General features: G+C 39.2%; 1 protein-coding gene across 1 annotated transcript in view; it reads left to right on the top strand.

Annotated features, from left to right (window-relative positions):
• The window catches only part of casz1 (castor zinc finger 1), a 207,482-nt gene that overhangs the window by 31,454 nt on the left and 161,324 nt on the right, over positions 1-14,704 (top strand). Inside the window, exon 3 of the mRNA XM_077542746.1 lies at positions 3,843-3,901. The gene's annotated coding sequence lies outside the window, so the exon portion shown is untranslated. The remainder of the gene's footprint in view (positions 1-3,842; positions 3,902-14,704) is intronic.

Below are 14,704 nucleotides of genomic sequence, written 5' to 3'. Positions count from 1 at the left end.
TAATTCTGCCCTTCTAATCATATCAATCTTTTTGGAAAAAAACTTGCACACCATCATAACCACAACATTTTTTACTTGCGCTGTGAAAAGTTAGAATGTAATCAGTTGTCACAAAAGTAAAGCACTTACATTGGTTTCATATGGCAATGCTATTCTTTTTTATTTTAACTCAAAGGTTTTGTTTAATCAACGCCATCTATGTGCCAACCCTAACCCTGTTACTGCTGTGGCAAATATGACATTTTATGTGACTTCCTAGCCACTTTATGGGTTTTAATTTTGTGGAAAAACATCAGCAGCATCTTAACAGTCAGTCACTCAACAGTTAACATATTCCAGCTCCTTTTGATTGCTGTTTTTATCACGAGAATCAAAATATGCACTTTTTCAGAACCTTCCCTTGTTCGCATGTTCTGACAAGGCTTTAGCAAGTCACTTGGCTCCAGATTGTGTTTACTGCCTTACTGTGTGTTTTACTAAGTGCGCCTTGTGGAAAATATCACCTTATGAAAACAGCTGCGAAACATCTAGTGAAATAATCCCACAAAAAGAAAAAAAAAACATGTTGCTTCCATCTTGCCTTTTCCCCCACATTTCACTTGAATACACTTAAAACAAGATTGACCATTCAGTGTATTTAAATCTATCTACGTGCCGTCTTAATTTCAGTTTAGTTTGTCGCATTTCAAGATAATAAAATTTGATCTGTATTATTTTCTACTGTATGTAGTTTTGTGCATTTCAGGTGTCAGCGCTGTAATGGAAATAATGTTTGTAAAGCAAATACCTTGGAAGAATATGCCTCATTCACTTGTGAAGTGCTCCTCTTTTTGCTTTTTGTTAGCGTTTTTTTTTGCCTCAAGTATCTGTTTCCTGGGTGTGTACATTCTTTGGCAAGCTGTGAGGTCATGTGAGAAAAATGTATTGAAAAACAGTCATGCCGTAACGTATCAAAACTTGCTTTTTTTCCGTAATGATCAAGATATTGTTTTCTTACAAAATATGCCCTATCTGAAAAGATGCAATGAATGCACTTTTCTTTTTTCCCCTCTTATACTCTCTCAGAAGTGAGAGACACAGAAACCAATGTTGGGAGCATTCTTTGGCAGTGACACGCACGCACGCACGCACGCACGCACGCACGCACGCACGCACGCACGCTGAGTATCACCTTATACTCACTTTTTGAACAAAGTTGAAGCATGTCTCCAGACTTTGTGTATATTGTCAAAACTGTACGATACGATACGATACGATATACTTTTATTGTATGTATGCATAAGATACACAATTTTGCAGGTTTACAATCATTTGTGGTGTTTTCACTCTCTATGATTAAATTGGTACATAACCGACTGCAATGGGTAATATCCTTTAGTTCAACTTGAGTTAACCTGTTTTTTTAAAAGTGGCAACACAAAGTAATATTTTGTATGTGGCTCCACTAGTCTAAACTTGATATGCAGATTAATAATGCATTTGCGGGATATGAGTTAAGCAGCAAAATCCACCTGAAATTTAAACAAACCGCAAATTTAAGTCATGTGTATAATAATGACATCCCGGACGATTCGGTCCATTGCTCATCTGAGTAGTGCTTGTGAAATTATGAATTTATATGTTTTGATTGTGGCCGGCTCATTAGTTGATCGACATTATGTATTTAAAAAAAAAAAAACTTTATAAATCATCTCACGGGCCAGATTAAACCCCTTAAACCCCTTTGCGGGCCTGATCTGGCCCGCGGACTGTATGTTTGACACGCCTGGCTTAAACGGTGGTTGACATGTGGAGACCTCAAACTGGGCGGAAAGAAAGCAGTTTTCGTAGAAAGGTAAGATTTATTATATGATCGTTGCTGCCACTCCGGTGCGGTGGAGGTGACTGTTACTATCGTGTTGGAACTCTGGTTCCCTTCTTGACAAAGGAGACGGCCACCGATGACCACACAATTAGGCAGAGGCGTATCAATTTAGACAAACCCACAACACCCGCTGCCTGGAGGTAATCTGGATGGATGTTCTCCACCCCCTGGGCCATACCACACGAGGAGCTTGTTAACCACCTTGGTGACCTCAGCCCCAGAGATATGAGTCCCCAGACTCTGATTCCTCATTGTAAGGTGTATCACTATAATTGAGGAGGTCTTGGAAGTACACTCCCTATCCACCCTGAGTCGAGGTCAGCAGCATCTCATCCTCACACACACACAATGTTAACGGTGCACTGATCACAATTCACAAACCAATATCAGTGTTTTCTAAAACGTACTTTTTTAGGATAGCAGGAAAACACATATTTAGCAATTATAACATGTGTCACACACGTCGGATGTAGGAGCCTCACAGGTATTAAAGAGATCTCTGTGCATTGCTGAAGCATCTCAGACAGTTGTGTTGCCTCACCTGGTCTTATGTTTACCACAGATGCTTGGATTAGAGAGCAGCCGGGCGGGACATATGAGACTAATCCATCGTACCTTTACTTTACACTCAGCAACATCGTTGAGCAATATCCTTAAGAAATGTAAAAATAAGCATAGAATTTTCAAGATTTGCAGGTTCAGAAAGCCCACATAGGGTGTAATTTAGATGAAGCTTTTTAAGTGTATCCGTGCAAAAATTGTGAAATGTGAAATTACCTTATTGTGGTATTTGATCGTCAACCAGAAATGTTGAACACGTTTGTAAAGATGTTACCCAATGTATATACAATATGGCCTATAGAGAGGGTTAGAGAGAAAGCAGCTGTTTGTTACAGACGGTTTAATTTACATTTGTGTGGGAATTTTGACATCTGCTAGTTAACATAACTTTTTTCTGTACTAATGTCATATTCACACCAATGACTCTGTGAGTAGTATCAACTTTTAATAATTAAGGCATTATGATAGTGACTTAATTGAAAATGTAATAAGCAATAGTAATTACTTCATTTGATGAAGACTCTATTGCATCATGGTTATTTAAAACTGGTAATTAGCAGTCATGGGAATGTCTCTTTTTCCCCTTTTGAGTTTGAACACAAATGCACTTTCATGAATTGGACTATTCAATGAACAAAATAATTAATTTGTCATAATTTTTAGCTTCATAGTTTAAATTCTTTATTCTCTTATACGTCGGAATATTAAATTTTTTGGACTGTTTGTAGAGGTGGGCATTTCGTCAATATTGACGGAAGGTCCGTCAATGTTGGATGCCCGTTTTGATGACGATTACCGATTGACAGGAAACTTTGAAAAATCGATTATCTAAGCATTGCAGGAAGGGGTTTTCGGCAATGTAATCATCAATACATCAATACATTCAGCAATCCGTCAAGGACGGATGTTCCATTTTGCTGACAGATTGACGAATAAAGAAGCATTGACGGATGTCCACTTCCAATGACGGAAACATAGACGCTCATTTTGCTGAGCAATCGACGAATGACGGATTGATTTTTTTTACAATATGCTTTGTCTTGAAATATTGACGGATTGACGATAACGGAAGGGTGTCCTGACTGTTGACGACTGCCGAATGATGGACGCTCAAAATGTGTTGATGCGCCCACCTCTGTTTTTTTGTGACTGAAACTGTAATGTCAGGAATAATTTTTTGGCCAAGTAAACATCTACTTGACTGACATAATGTGTGTGACATGGGCTTATAATATGGGATGGATGCAATCATCATGCGTATACAGAGATGAAAAGGTTTTGCCTGGCGTGAATTGTTTTGATGATTCATACATAACATTACAACTAAAATGTGGACCTTTTGTGCAATTTAAATGCTTTGAAATGTCTGATTTAGAAAAAAGCTATAATTGATGACATGTTTCATGTTTATCAACAGAAATCAGATGGCAGCGTGCGGATTGGCCTGCAGATTCACCTTTAACAGACTGTTCAAAAGTAAGGTAAACCTTAAAGAAGATGCATTGTTTTCTTCACAAATTCTTCATCTGTCTATGAAGGTGTACCCCACCACTCAGCAAAAGGCAGCTGAGATTGATTGGCTTCACCACAGCTATGACTTATTCTATTTCATGATTGGCAACAGGTTATTGTATCTTCTGCAATCCAATGGAATAACATTTTATTCATTTGTTCTTTGCTATACATTGTTGGCATGGATAAGTGCAAACAATATAGATATTTAGATTTTGTCAGACAAATTAAGGGAAATTGCATAATTTCTCATGACACCTCGGTGATGTCTCATAACACACTAGTGTGCCACAGCACCCTGATTAGGAATAACTGCTCAAGTCCACGTGTTTATTTTTTATTTTTTAGTCCATATGTCCACTTAACATGTCTTTAGAAGACTAAATACTTGTTCTGACTGCATTTAATCAGTCAAATATCAAGTCATTTGTATAATATTACTATTAAATTATTATTAGGTCAGTGACATTTCTTTCACCAAAGCCAAAATGCTGCCTCTTATGTGAACTACTGGTTGGTCTGTTATGGTTTGAACTTGCACCCCTGTTTTGTGAAACAACATAATTGTCTCTCTAACATGCACACAAGCAGTCATGATACCCTAAGGCCTGGATTAATTAAGCTATGAAAACCCATGAGCAGAGAGCATTCAGCAGGTGCCTGTTTGCCTTGCTGTGGGACTTGTTTTTGGCACTGCTGCTCATTATAAATCTATAATGAAGTTACAGTTTTATTTTGTTTTTTTAATACTGTCATTGTCAATACTCTTGGCTATACTGCTGTATATACTATAGTATACAGTATGATTTGTGCGTGTGTGTGTTTTACTCATATGAACAATAGTTTACTGTCAAACATTTTTTCCCCACTAATGTTTCTTTTAGTTAGTTTTTTTTTAGTTCTTTTATGGAGTTCAAAACTGCGGGGAAAAACAGGTGCTTTATTTTTATGTAATTATAGGCGATTTTGTTTGAGGAGGCACATTCTCCTTTTTACAGGCTAATACTTTATTTAGGAAATACACCTAGAGATGTACAGTACTTCTCCAAACGTATAATAACTATTCCATATACTGTAGTTTAGCATCTTAATTGGCAATACAGTTATGACTGAGTCAACAGAGACATCACGGCCAGTCAATGGTGCTGCTACTGTATAATAAAGTGTCTAAAATACTGGCCAATCACAATCCAGTTATACCATGCAGGAAGGCAGAATGTAAAAGGCATGGTACAGAAGTAGAAAAAGTTTATCATTAGTTTTCAATTGCTATAAATATGCATAGGTTCAATATCAAATCCTGGACACATTTTGTAGTTTTCAAAAATTGGATTGACTCGAGGCAAATCCAGACGTCTGGGGGCCCTCCACAAACCACTCCAAGGGACATCATTTTTAAACACTTTGTTTGACAGGTGTAAATGATACTTTACACTTCAAGTTTAAGCTGCGGTATTCTCCACTTAATGCACTCTTGTGATTCTCACTGCTTTCCTTGACGCTTTCCCTCACTGCGCTTCACCCAAGGGAAAGAAGCCTTGCACACGTTGTAATAAGGGTAGCTGATATAATGAAGGTCATTGTAATCTAAGAGCTAATGTACCAAGGAGTCAAGGAACTGTAGCTTTACTTGCCAGTAAGGCCTGCATGTGGTGCCCCCGGGGATCGTGCTGATAGGGTTATCTCGGCTAACCTGACTCTAATACAGGCCTTGCTCTGCTGTTTGCGTCGGTGTCGGAGCTGAACTTTTCCCAGGGATCCTCTTCATCTGTGGATGGGCATGGGATGAGGCTCCATCCTGGTTAAATCCCATCCCAAGGTGTTTGGCTCTCCTCTCCGCTCTCCGTTCACACACTCGGTTTCGCGCTGCTCTTCATCTCGGTGACTGTCTGACTTGGAAAACAGACTGCTTTCGATTGACAAAGAAACATTACATCGCTCTCTGCAGACGACCGGCTCATAAGAGATGACCTCTAAATCTAATCCTATCCCTCAGGATATGCAAATGTCCTCCGATCAAATTTGATTTGTTTTTTTGTCAGTTCAGGACCCAGCAGTTTGCTTACAACTCTGGTACAAGCCAACCCAAAGGATGATACACAAACTGTATGAAGCACTGGCGTATAGTGGTAATTTTATCTCGTTTTAGTCAACAAAAACTGTCAACGTTTTATTCTAGTCTCAGGAATTTTTTTGAATTATGGCATATTATTTTATGTCATGTAGCTGAATTGTTGTAGTTAATTTAGTTTTAGGTTGCATCCATGTTTAGCCACCCAGGTGATTTGTGTTAACGATAGTTCAGTTGCAGCTCCTAGATTAGCTCCTACTTCTTTCTGCTTTAACTAAACTTGCAATTCAACTGAAACCTTAATTGCCCGACCAGTATTACGTATCTTAGTTAGCAGAAGTTTAATTTCACACAAAATTATATCAACAAGTGGAGCCAAAATGTCCATAGAAATAAGCCCAGTCTCGTCAGTCATTCGTCAACGAAAATACATGCTGATTTATTTCCAGTCATTGTTTATTAATGGCGGTTTTAGTGTCGTCTAGTCTAGTTTTTGTCCAGTGAAAATGTGCATTGCCAAAATATTTTACTTTAGTTTCCGTTAAAATTAACACAACTGGCATACAGTAAATTCCATTTTTATTCCAACTGACTGTCAAACAAGACACATGAGATGAATAAATGACAGTATATTTAATTTTCAGGTTCATGTTCAGTTTGTTTTTATTCCACTGGGAGAATCTGTGGGATACACTACAATTTTTTTTGTCCAACTGCTGTTTTAACAGCAATCACCGTATGATTTAGATAATGTCAAGATTTTGTGTTCATCATACTTGAGATTTCAAAATGTTGACTTGAATGATGTCATATTTTTTGTTTATTTTTATTTTTTTTACCTGTATTATAATTGATGGTGGAAAGCAATCAAATGGTGGCCAGTAGCACACTGTAAATGCTGACAATCACTTTTTTGTACATTTGTTTTTTGTACATCTGTGTCATTGAAATACTTTGAATGCCTTTTCTTGTTTAAAAACAAACAAACAAAAAAAAAACCTAAAGAAAAAAAGCCCCCGCTGTAAATCCAGTCCTTGCCATCCCATCATTCAAACTTCTGAACCTCTCTTTGTGGCTTCCTGGAGGTCTACGGTGAGATGATCTCTTTTGTTTCGCATCATTAGTTCCATCTGTTGTGCGAGCAGGCCTGTCTGTTCCGGAGCATGCCGATGTGATGGTCGCTAGGGGCGACTGGAGACGCGACCGTCCTGGTGGCTGCTGGCCTCACCTCGGCCACCAGCATCGCCTTGTCCGTGATCCTTATGACACTTAGTGCTGCTTGACTGATTTCACTTATTCACTAAAGAGTACATCTAAGGATGACACACATGCATGTACTTCAAAAACATAAATTATGGCCAGTGAAGTTATTTTGATAGAAACATTATTGAGCAACATTGTAGTTTGCTTTTGAACAAAAGTAACCATACAATTACATACTCTGCAAATGACGTGTTGCCAATATACATTGTGCCCACTCCGTAGGTCAGATTGCCGTGCTTTTCTTCGTGCAATCCAGAGTAAACGATGTGCCAAACAGATGTAACATTTTCTCCCTCAAGAAAATATTTTATTCATGATTTACATGAACAATAAATCTTCAGAAAGTCTTAGCGCTGATGGGCATACACTATTTAGCATCTGTCTTCTCCAGAATAATTAGTTGCATGCCAGAACACTTGGGAATTTTTTCCCTATCACTTTATTTGATCTAATTACGTCTTTAAAAGCAAAGTATCCGCCATTATGAACAGCAGCAGGAGAACAGATGCGGTGAAAATCAAGTGCATATTCTTAGTTTTTCCTTTCAAAACTCCCCTTTAGTTTCTGGACCTAATCCATGTACACTCCCTCCCTAGCTAAGACGGAGAAATGTGGCCTTACCTTTTTAATTATAATTTGTAATTCTCCAATGAATATTTCCATAATGTCTCCCACGTGAATTGCTCTGGCCTTATTGCCACGGTGTGGGATGTACAGTACAAGGGCATCCGTGTGCATGTCAATGGGGAGATCACCAGATCATTTTCATTGAAGATGGAGCCATCAAAGGTCATAGTCATCTAAATGACCTAACCTTGCAATGTAACACCTGGGTGTAAAAGTGGACTCATCTTATCTAGTGGGATGTGTGTAATGTACCTCTAATGTATAAAGTGCGGAAATAAAATAAGAGTTATAGGTTGGCGGTAGAGGTTCCGTATGGGTTAGAGAATACTGTAACTTGAGCGGGTGGAAAGACTGTGTTGGTATCACCCAAGGTGACAGGCTACTGCCAAAGTGCTGTATTTGTTGGATCCATGATGAAATAAAGTCTGCGGAAAAAGGCCAATATTCGGTTTGAATTGATTCTCTGAAAAGTCCAGAAGTGAATATGCTTTCATTTTGATAGTATTACTATGGACATTTCGTTTCACCTCACCATTACTTTGCTCCATTAGGGCAAAACCTGCTGATTTTATTTTTGGCTAGTCTATTTTCTTTGATAAAATGAAAATCCAAGAGCTTTATTAAGTCTGAGTGACACTTAAGGCTGAGAGCCTGTAGGAAAATAAGTCATGTGGGATCTAGTTTCTGTTCATTTTTTCTTTATTTCTAGCTCCTGATCAAATACTGCACTTTCCAGTAGAGGCCTAATGGGAGTGTCAAGTTCCTCTCACTCCATTACCTTTGAAGAGTTCATCTTTTGGCATGTGTGTAGTGCAGCGCAATGCAGCGAGACTTTTGTGTTAGGCTACATTTTCATTAACTGTACTGAGAGAATTTTAATAATTGTGTGAATTTTCCAAGACAAGCTGCGAGTACACCGATGATTGTGGGAATTAGGGATGTAACTCTCCATCACTGAGGCTGATGTCTTACTATATGTATCTCGATAAACTGCTGATGATGCATTCATGATACGTATATTTAAGCTACTCCCAATGCGACATGTTTCATTCCAATTACAAAGCCGATTACTCCAATTACAGTAAAATATGATTTGATTGTATTTGGCAGACTTATAATGATGTTTGAAGCGATGCATTGCGATTTGATCTCAACCATGACACGGTTCTTCAGAGCAGACCATCACAATTTGTCCATGTCCTCACATAGTTTCAAAAGGCAAATTTTGTCTCCATTATGGCTTTTAGTAAGGAGACACAGTTTTGGACTATAGCAAGAGGAAATACTTCACTGTTGGTGTATGGATAGGTAAAACTGAGCGTTTTTTGCTTGTCCATTTCAACTGTCTCAATTGTTTTACCATTATCACAAGGTGAATTTACATAACATGTGTGAGATGCAAGGTACGCTCTGGACTGGATGCCAGGGCACCTTCTGTATAAACCAAAAGTCTTCAATGAACCCCAAAAAAACAAACATATTTTCGAGATGTTGGTCAAAACCCTGATAAAACAGTCAAATAAGAACGGGGGGAAACTACAAACTCCACATAGAGATGTTCCAATGGAGAGTTGAACCCAAATATCCTGAGTGGGTAAAATTGCCTCACACTGCATGACGGCAGCACCCCCACTGCTTTAGCATACTGTATGTGTGACACAGCCTGAATAATTTTGAATTGGATAGATTTGTTAAAGGCTGTTTGCTGTAGATTTTTTATTTTTATTTTTTAAGAGAAGTATGATAAGATATTGGAATTGTGGAATCTACTAAATCGGGTCCACCCAAGAATGCGCAAGTTGCTATCCAGTTAATTTTGCACGTTATGGGACACATATAGTCAAATTGATTTCTTTCACACATGCAATGCATTTTATCAAACCCATGATGAATTGCACTTAAAAATCTTTGCATCTATACATAGCGTGTTTGCAAGGCAGCCACAAACCGGCATGCAAAGCGGTCCTAGCGAAATGAGAAATGTAAACCTTTTTTGAAATACCAAATACTAAAGTAAAGTCACACAATAGTGGAAATTTCATCAGCACTTGGTACAACCAGTTAGTTGTGCTTTTATTACTTGTATTCATTCAAGTCAAGCGCAGTAGTTGGAACACATCATACCTCGTCTTGACGGCTAGCGATTTTGTTTTGCATCAAGTTTCCACTGTATGCATATATGTATATGTATCATATTACTGGGCTTGTTCTTGATTAAGTACATTATTCTACTATACACATACATATACTTGAGATAGTTTTATTTTACAAACAATATCGCTGGTGTGTTCCATCTACCGCATTACAGTACAATGCACTTCTTGTCTTATTTGATTTAACCAACATACTCATTTTAATATTAACGGTATATGTAGAAAGAGTGTTTATATGTATAAATATACATAGTATTTACTGACGTCATGGGATCGCGAGTCCACCCCTCATGTTGGGGCAACTTTCCAGCGGTGCGAACTTTGCTTCTATTGTGTTTACACCGAATGTTCTTTTGTTATTGATGAATATCACCAGCAGCTTCCTCGAACGTAAATCGAACATCTAGACCACAAATCTATTTTTAGCCAGAGCTCGCCAGAGCTAGCCACGGCTAGCCACGGCTAGCCATTATGGTAAAGGCATTTTTACCATCTTGCAATGACACCTTAATCAAAATAGTTAGAACTTTTGTAGACTTTGTCGGTTGGAAATCCTTTCGATGTATCTTTGTAATTCCGGACACTTCTTTGTTGTTCCCATTCGACATTCCATGGACCGGCACGCAATGTGGGGCAAATGACGGCATGTGAATACTATCTAGAAGTTTTATTTCACATCTTTGTTCGCCCAATTTTGCACCCGTGAACGGCACGAATGAATGAAATGAATGAATCAAAGTAACTTGTAGTACTGTAAGCAACACGAACGTTCCTTAGCATTTGCTTGCGTTGTCTCGCTGGTCGTTTGCCCCACAAAAGGCGGGCTGGGTCGATAGGTGGGGGTCGGTGACGTCATGTGAATATTATGTATAGTCTCACAACCTGAAATTGATGACCCAAATTTCTATATGATTCACTTATAAAACACATTTGTAAATAAGCAATAAATAAACCACCTATACAATACATACTGTACATAGAGTACATGTACATACTGTATGTACACATCTACACATTAAAATATCCATATACATACACAGCACACACATAGATACACATGTTGAATAAATGGCCCCACTATGGACAGCTGACTCTCAAATTTCTCCAGATGCATCCTGAAGAAATTAAACTTGATTGAACAAGATTGAAAAATGTGCCTTGATCGTACGTATGTGGGACTTAATCCACAGTTTTCATCCTGTTTTCGCCCTTTTCTCTCTTATAATCTTCTGGCAGTGTAGAATTATAGCTACAGCAGTTAGGGCGATTGGCATGTGCTTTGAAAATGGCAACATTTTTCCCCTGTTGTTGTAGTTCCCTATTTAGAACAATGGGAGTCGCAGTCACCAGATGTGCGGGTGGGGGAGGAAATTCCCAGACTGTATTTTTGGCGCGATTAGCGAGTTGAGTCGCTTTTTACACTCTACCACCAGTGCGCACAATTTGCTAAGAGTGAGTGAACACGCAGTTTAGTGCTTATTATTTGGGATTTTAATTATAAGATCACATTGTTAGCACATGCATGCTAAACATGACCACCACCAGGCCACGGAATAATGGTAAACACGCAATTTGGTGCCCGCTTTGTAGATTTTTGTTAAATCGGGCTTGAACTGTCCATTCAGATTGATCTAAGGCAGTGATGGGCACACGCGGTCCTCGGGGGCCGGAGTCCTGCAGGTTTTGGTTTCTCTAACACAGCTGGTATATGATCAGCTCATCAGCAAGCTCTGTATAAGCCTAATAACGATCCTGTTGATTGGAATCAGCTTGTGTTGAAAGAGGGAAACCTCCAAAACCTGCAAGACTCCGGTCCTCGAGGAGCGAGTTTGCCCACCCCTGGTTTAAGGTCATGCCCACAGCACTAAGGTGGCAGGTTTTGGTTGTTTCTTTGATATGCTTTTATGTTATAGTCCTCATTTCTTTTTTGGACATTTCAGCAGACAGACAGTCATATTCTGCACTTTGAACTTTTTTCCTCAGTGAAGTATTTTGATGGTGTTTCCTTTTAAAACAAACAAAACATAGATACTGGAACCTTGGTTTGGGTCCATTGGAATATCCATTCAATAAAACAAGCTCAGCTGTGAACCATACAGGATCTGTCATGCTGGGCATCCCCCCTGAAATTATACCCCCCACCTTCCTGTTTTAAAGCTATCAGCTTTTGGTTCCCCTGGGAGAGCCAGCATCATCCCGCGGGCTTTATTTAAACTTGTTGGGAAGATCTGGTGCTTTTCATCCAGTAGGCCAAATGACATTTAGAGAACATCACCACGTGGTAAAGGAAGGGGTATTTGAGTTGCAACCCGTAGGTGACCGTTTTCCGGTAGCAATGTTGGGAGGATTTTGAATGGACCCACAATGTGGTCGACTTCTGTATTCCTGCTGCTCATCTGCTTGTAGGATGATGGATGCTGAGCCAAAGCACATACTGAAAATGTGGAAGGAAGACAAATGAGGAAGAATGGCAAAGGCGTTGTTTCAACTCGAAAGGAGACTCTGACCGTTTTTTACTGACCTTTTCTCTTAAAATATCTACTGCTGAAGGTATGCCACTTAAATAAATGTCATTTTACAATTTATGGTTTCAGTGTTACACTTTGATAGGTGGTATTTGAGTTCATTCTCTTGGGCATTATATACTGTAGGCTTTTGTAAAAGTCACTATACTGGAATTAGGAGAAAATCAATGGCATATTTGAATTTTTATCTTAAAAAGCGTTGTTTACTCTTTGCCGGCAGCAACATTTAGTTGAGTTACATTTCCATTGAATAAAATTCAATAAAATCAATCTGTGGTAGGTTTTTGATGCTGAGATATAGGCCGGAGCCGCAAACTTTAAACCACAACTTTAATCAACTGCTCATTCTTGTATCATATTCTTGTAAATATAATGTTTTCAGGCTTAATGTAACATTGTGGCAACCCACTGTGGGAGAATTGTGCAGGTGCTTGTGAATTGAGGCTCATGTTGTTGCAAAGTTGTCCCCTTTGGAATTTATGTTATACTTACCTATCAATAGGATTTCCTGCTATATTCACGTGAGAACATGATGAGTATTTTAACAGAATCCTCACGGATCGAGCTTTCATTACAACTCAGAGTCTTATGGAGACGTTCAGTACATCTCAGGGAATTAATTAAGGCACTTGAAGTGCATTCCTTTTTATTGTTCATTTGGTATTTTACTGTTATTTGATGGCATGTATTATGAAGGTAGACACAAAGTTAGGGGACCAGTTTGACATAAAATAAAGGCCCCTGGCCTGAAGTGGACCTGTGTTACCACTGCCATGTGGCATGGGCCTCAACTGTTTGGCTATCAGGACACCCCAGCACATCTTTTTTTCATCACCTCTTTAACTGCCTTTTAAATCATCAAAGTGGTCAGCCTTAGTGTGTTACTTTTTTTGTACCATCTTGGGAGGACGACTGTGCTTTGCCATTACATTATTGGACCATTAAACCACAGCCCCTCCCACTCGTAAGCACTTCAGTTCTGTATAAATGCATCAGAATTACCTCCAGAGGGGGGTGGTACAAAAAGACCACTGGAAAGCCTACTTACTCCCTTAATGATATCTTGTCCTTTTAAAAGTCGTCATCTTCTTTCACAAATGGATGAGTATGGAAGAGGAGGACCTAAGGGACTGAGGTCATCCCAACCTTCTTGTACAGCACAGGAAGTTATTTTCTTCCAAAAGAGGCAGGCCAGTTCGAGCTCAAAAGGGGGAGGGACTAGGCTTGCCATTTATGTGTGATTTGTTTCATTTAGCTATTTAAACTCAGCTCACCTTATTCATGTGATATGAATGTCAATACAACTAAATGTGTGTTGTAAAGGAAGCCTTATGATTGTAAAATATTACATTTGTTTTGATGCAAGTTCAGTACTTTTCAAGCACTGGGCAGCCACTCTGAGAGGCCATCAGTTGGGCTGAGCAAACCAAGCTATAAAGGTGTATTACTGCATTGCCATTTTTTGTGTGGGGTTATGTTTTTGTTAGCAGCAGTGTGGGACCTGTTGCAGATCAGTGGCCTAGTGGTAGAGAATCCGCTCTGAGACTGGGAGGTTGTGGGTTCAATCCCCGGCCGGGTCATACTGAAGACTATTTGAAAAAAAAGGGGGACCCATTGCCGCCCTGCTTGACACTCAGCATTAAGGGTTGGAATTGGGGGGTTAGATCACCAAAATGATTCCCAAGCGCGGCCCCTGCTGCTGCTCACTGTTCCCTCAGGGGATGGGTCAAATGTGGAGAATGAATTTCGCCCCACTTAGGTGGGTGTGACAATTAGTGATACTTTAACACATCAGCCTCACGTGACACATTTTCTGGGTTTCACTCTTTCCTTGGACCTTGTCTAGACTGTTTTCGCGGTAGGGTTTTGTCCATGTATTGCACTTTTCTCCGACAGTCCAAAAACGTACCTCCTCGGTAAATTGAAGACTCTTAATTACCCAAATTGTGTACAATTGTTTGATGGACATACATGTGTAGCAGAGAGCCATGGTGCCACACATGTCTATAGATGTGCATGTGAGTGCTTTTTTTTTTTTTAAAGTTTAGTCACACAATGAGGAAGTGGTATAGAAGATGGATGATTGGATGGATGTATACTGCAAAAAGGCCCAAATTGCTAGTGTCTG

The sequence above is a fragment of the Vanacampus margaritifer genome, chromosome 1, assembly GCF_051991255.1.
Source record: "Vanacampus margaritifer isolate UIUO_Vmar chromosome 1, RoL_Vmar_1.0, whole genome shotgun sequence".
NCBI lineage: Eukaryota > Metazoa > Chordata > Actinopteri > Syngnathiformes > Syngnathidae > Vanacampus > Vanacampus margaritifer.
Note: the sequence above shows the minus strand (reverse complement) of the source record. Positions and strands in the feature narration are given on the sequence as shown.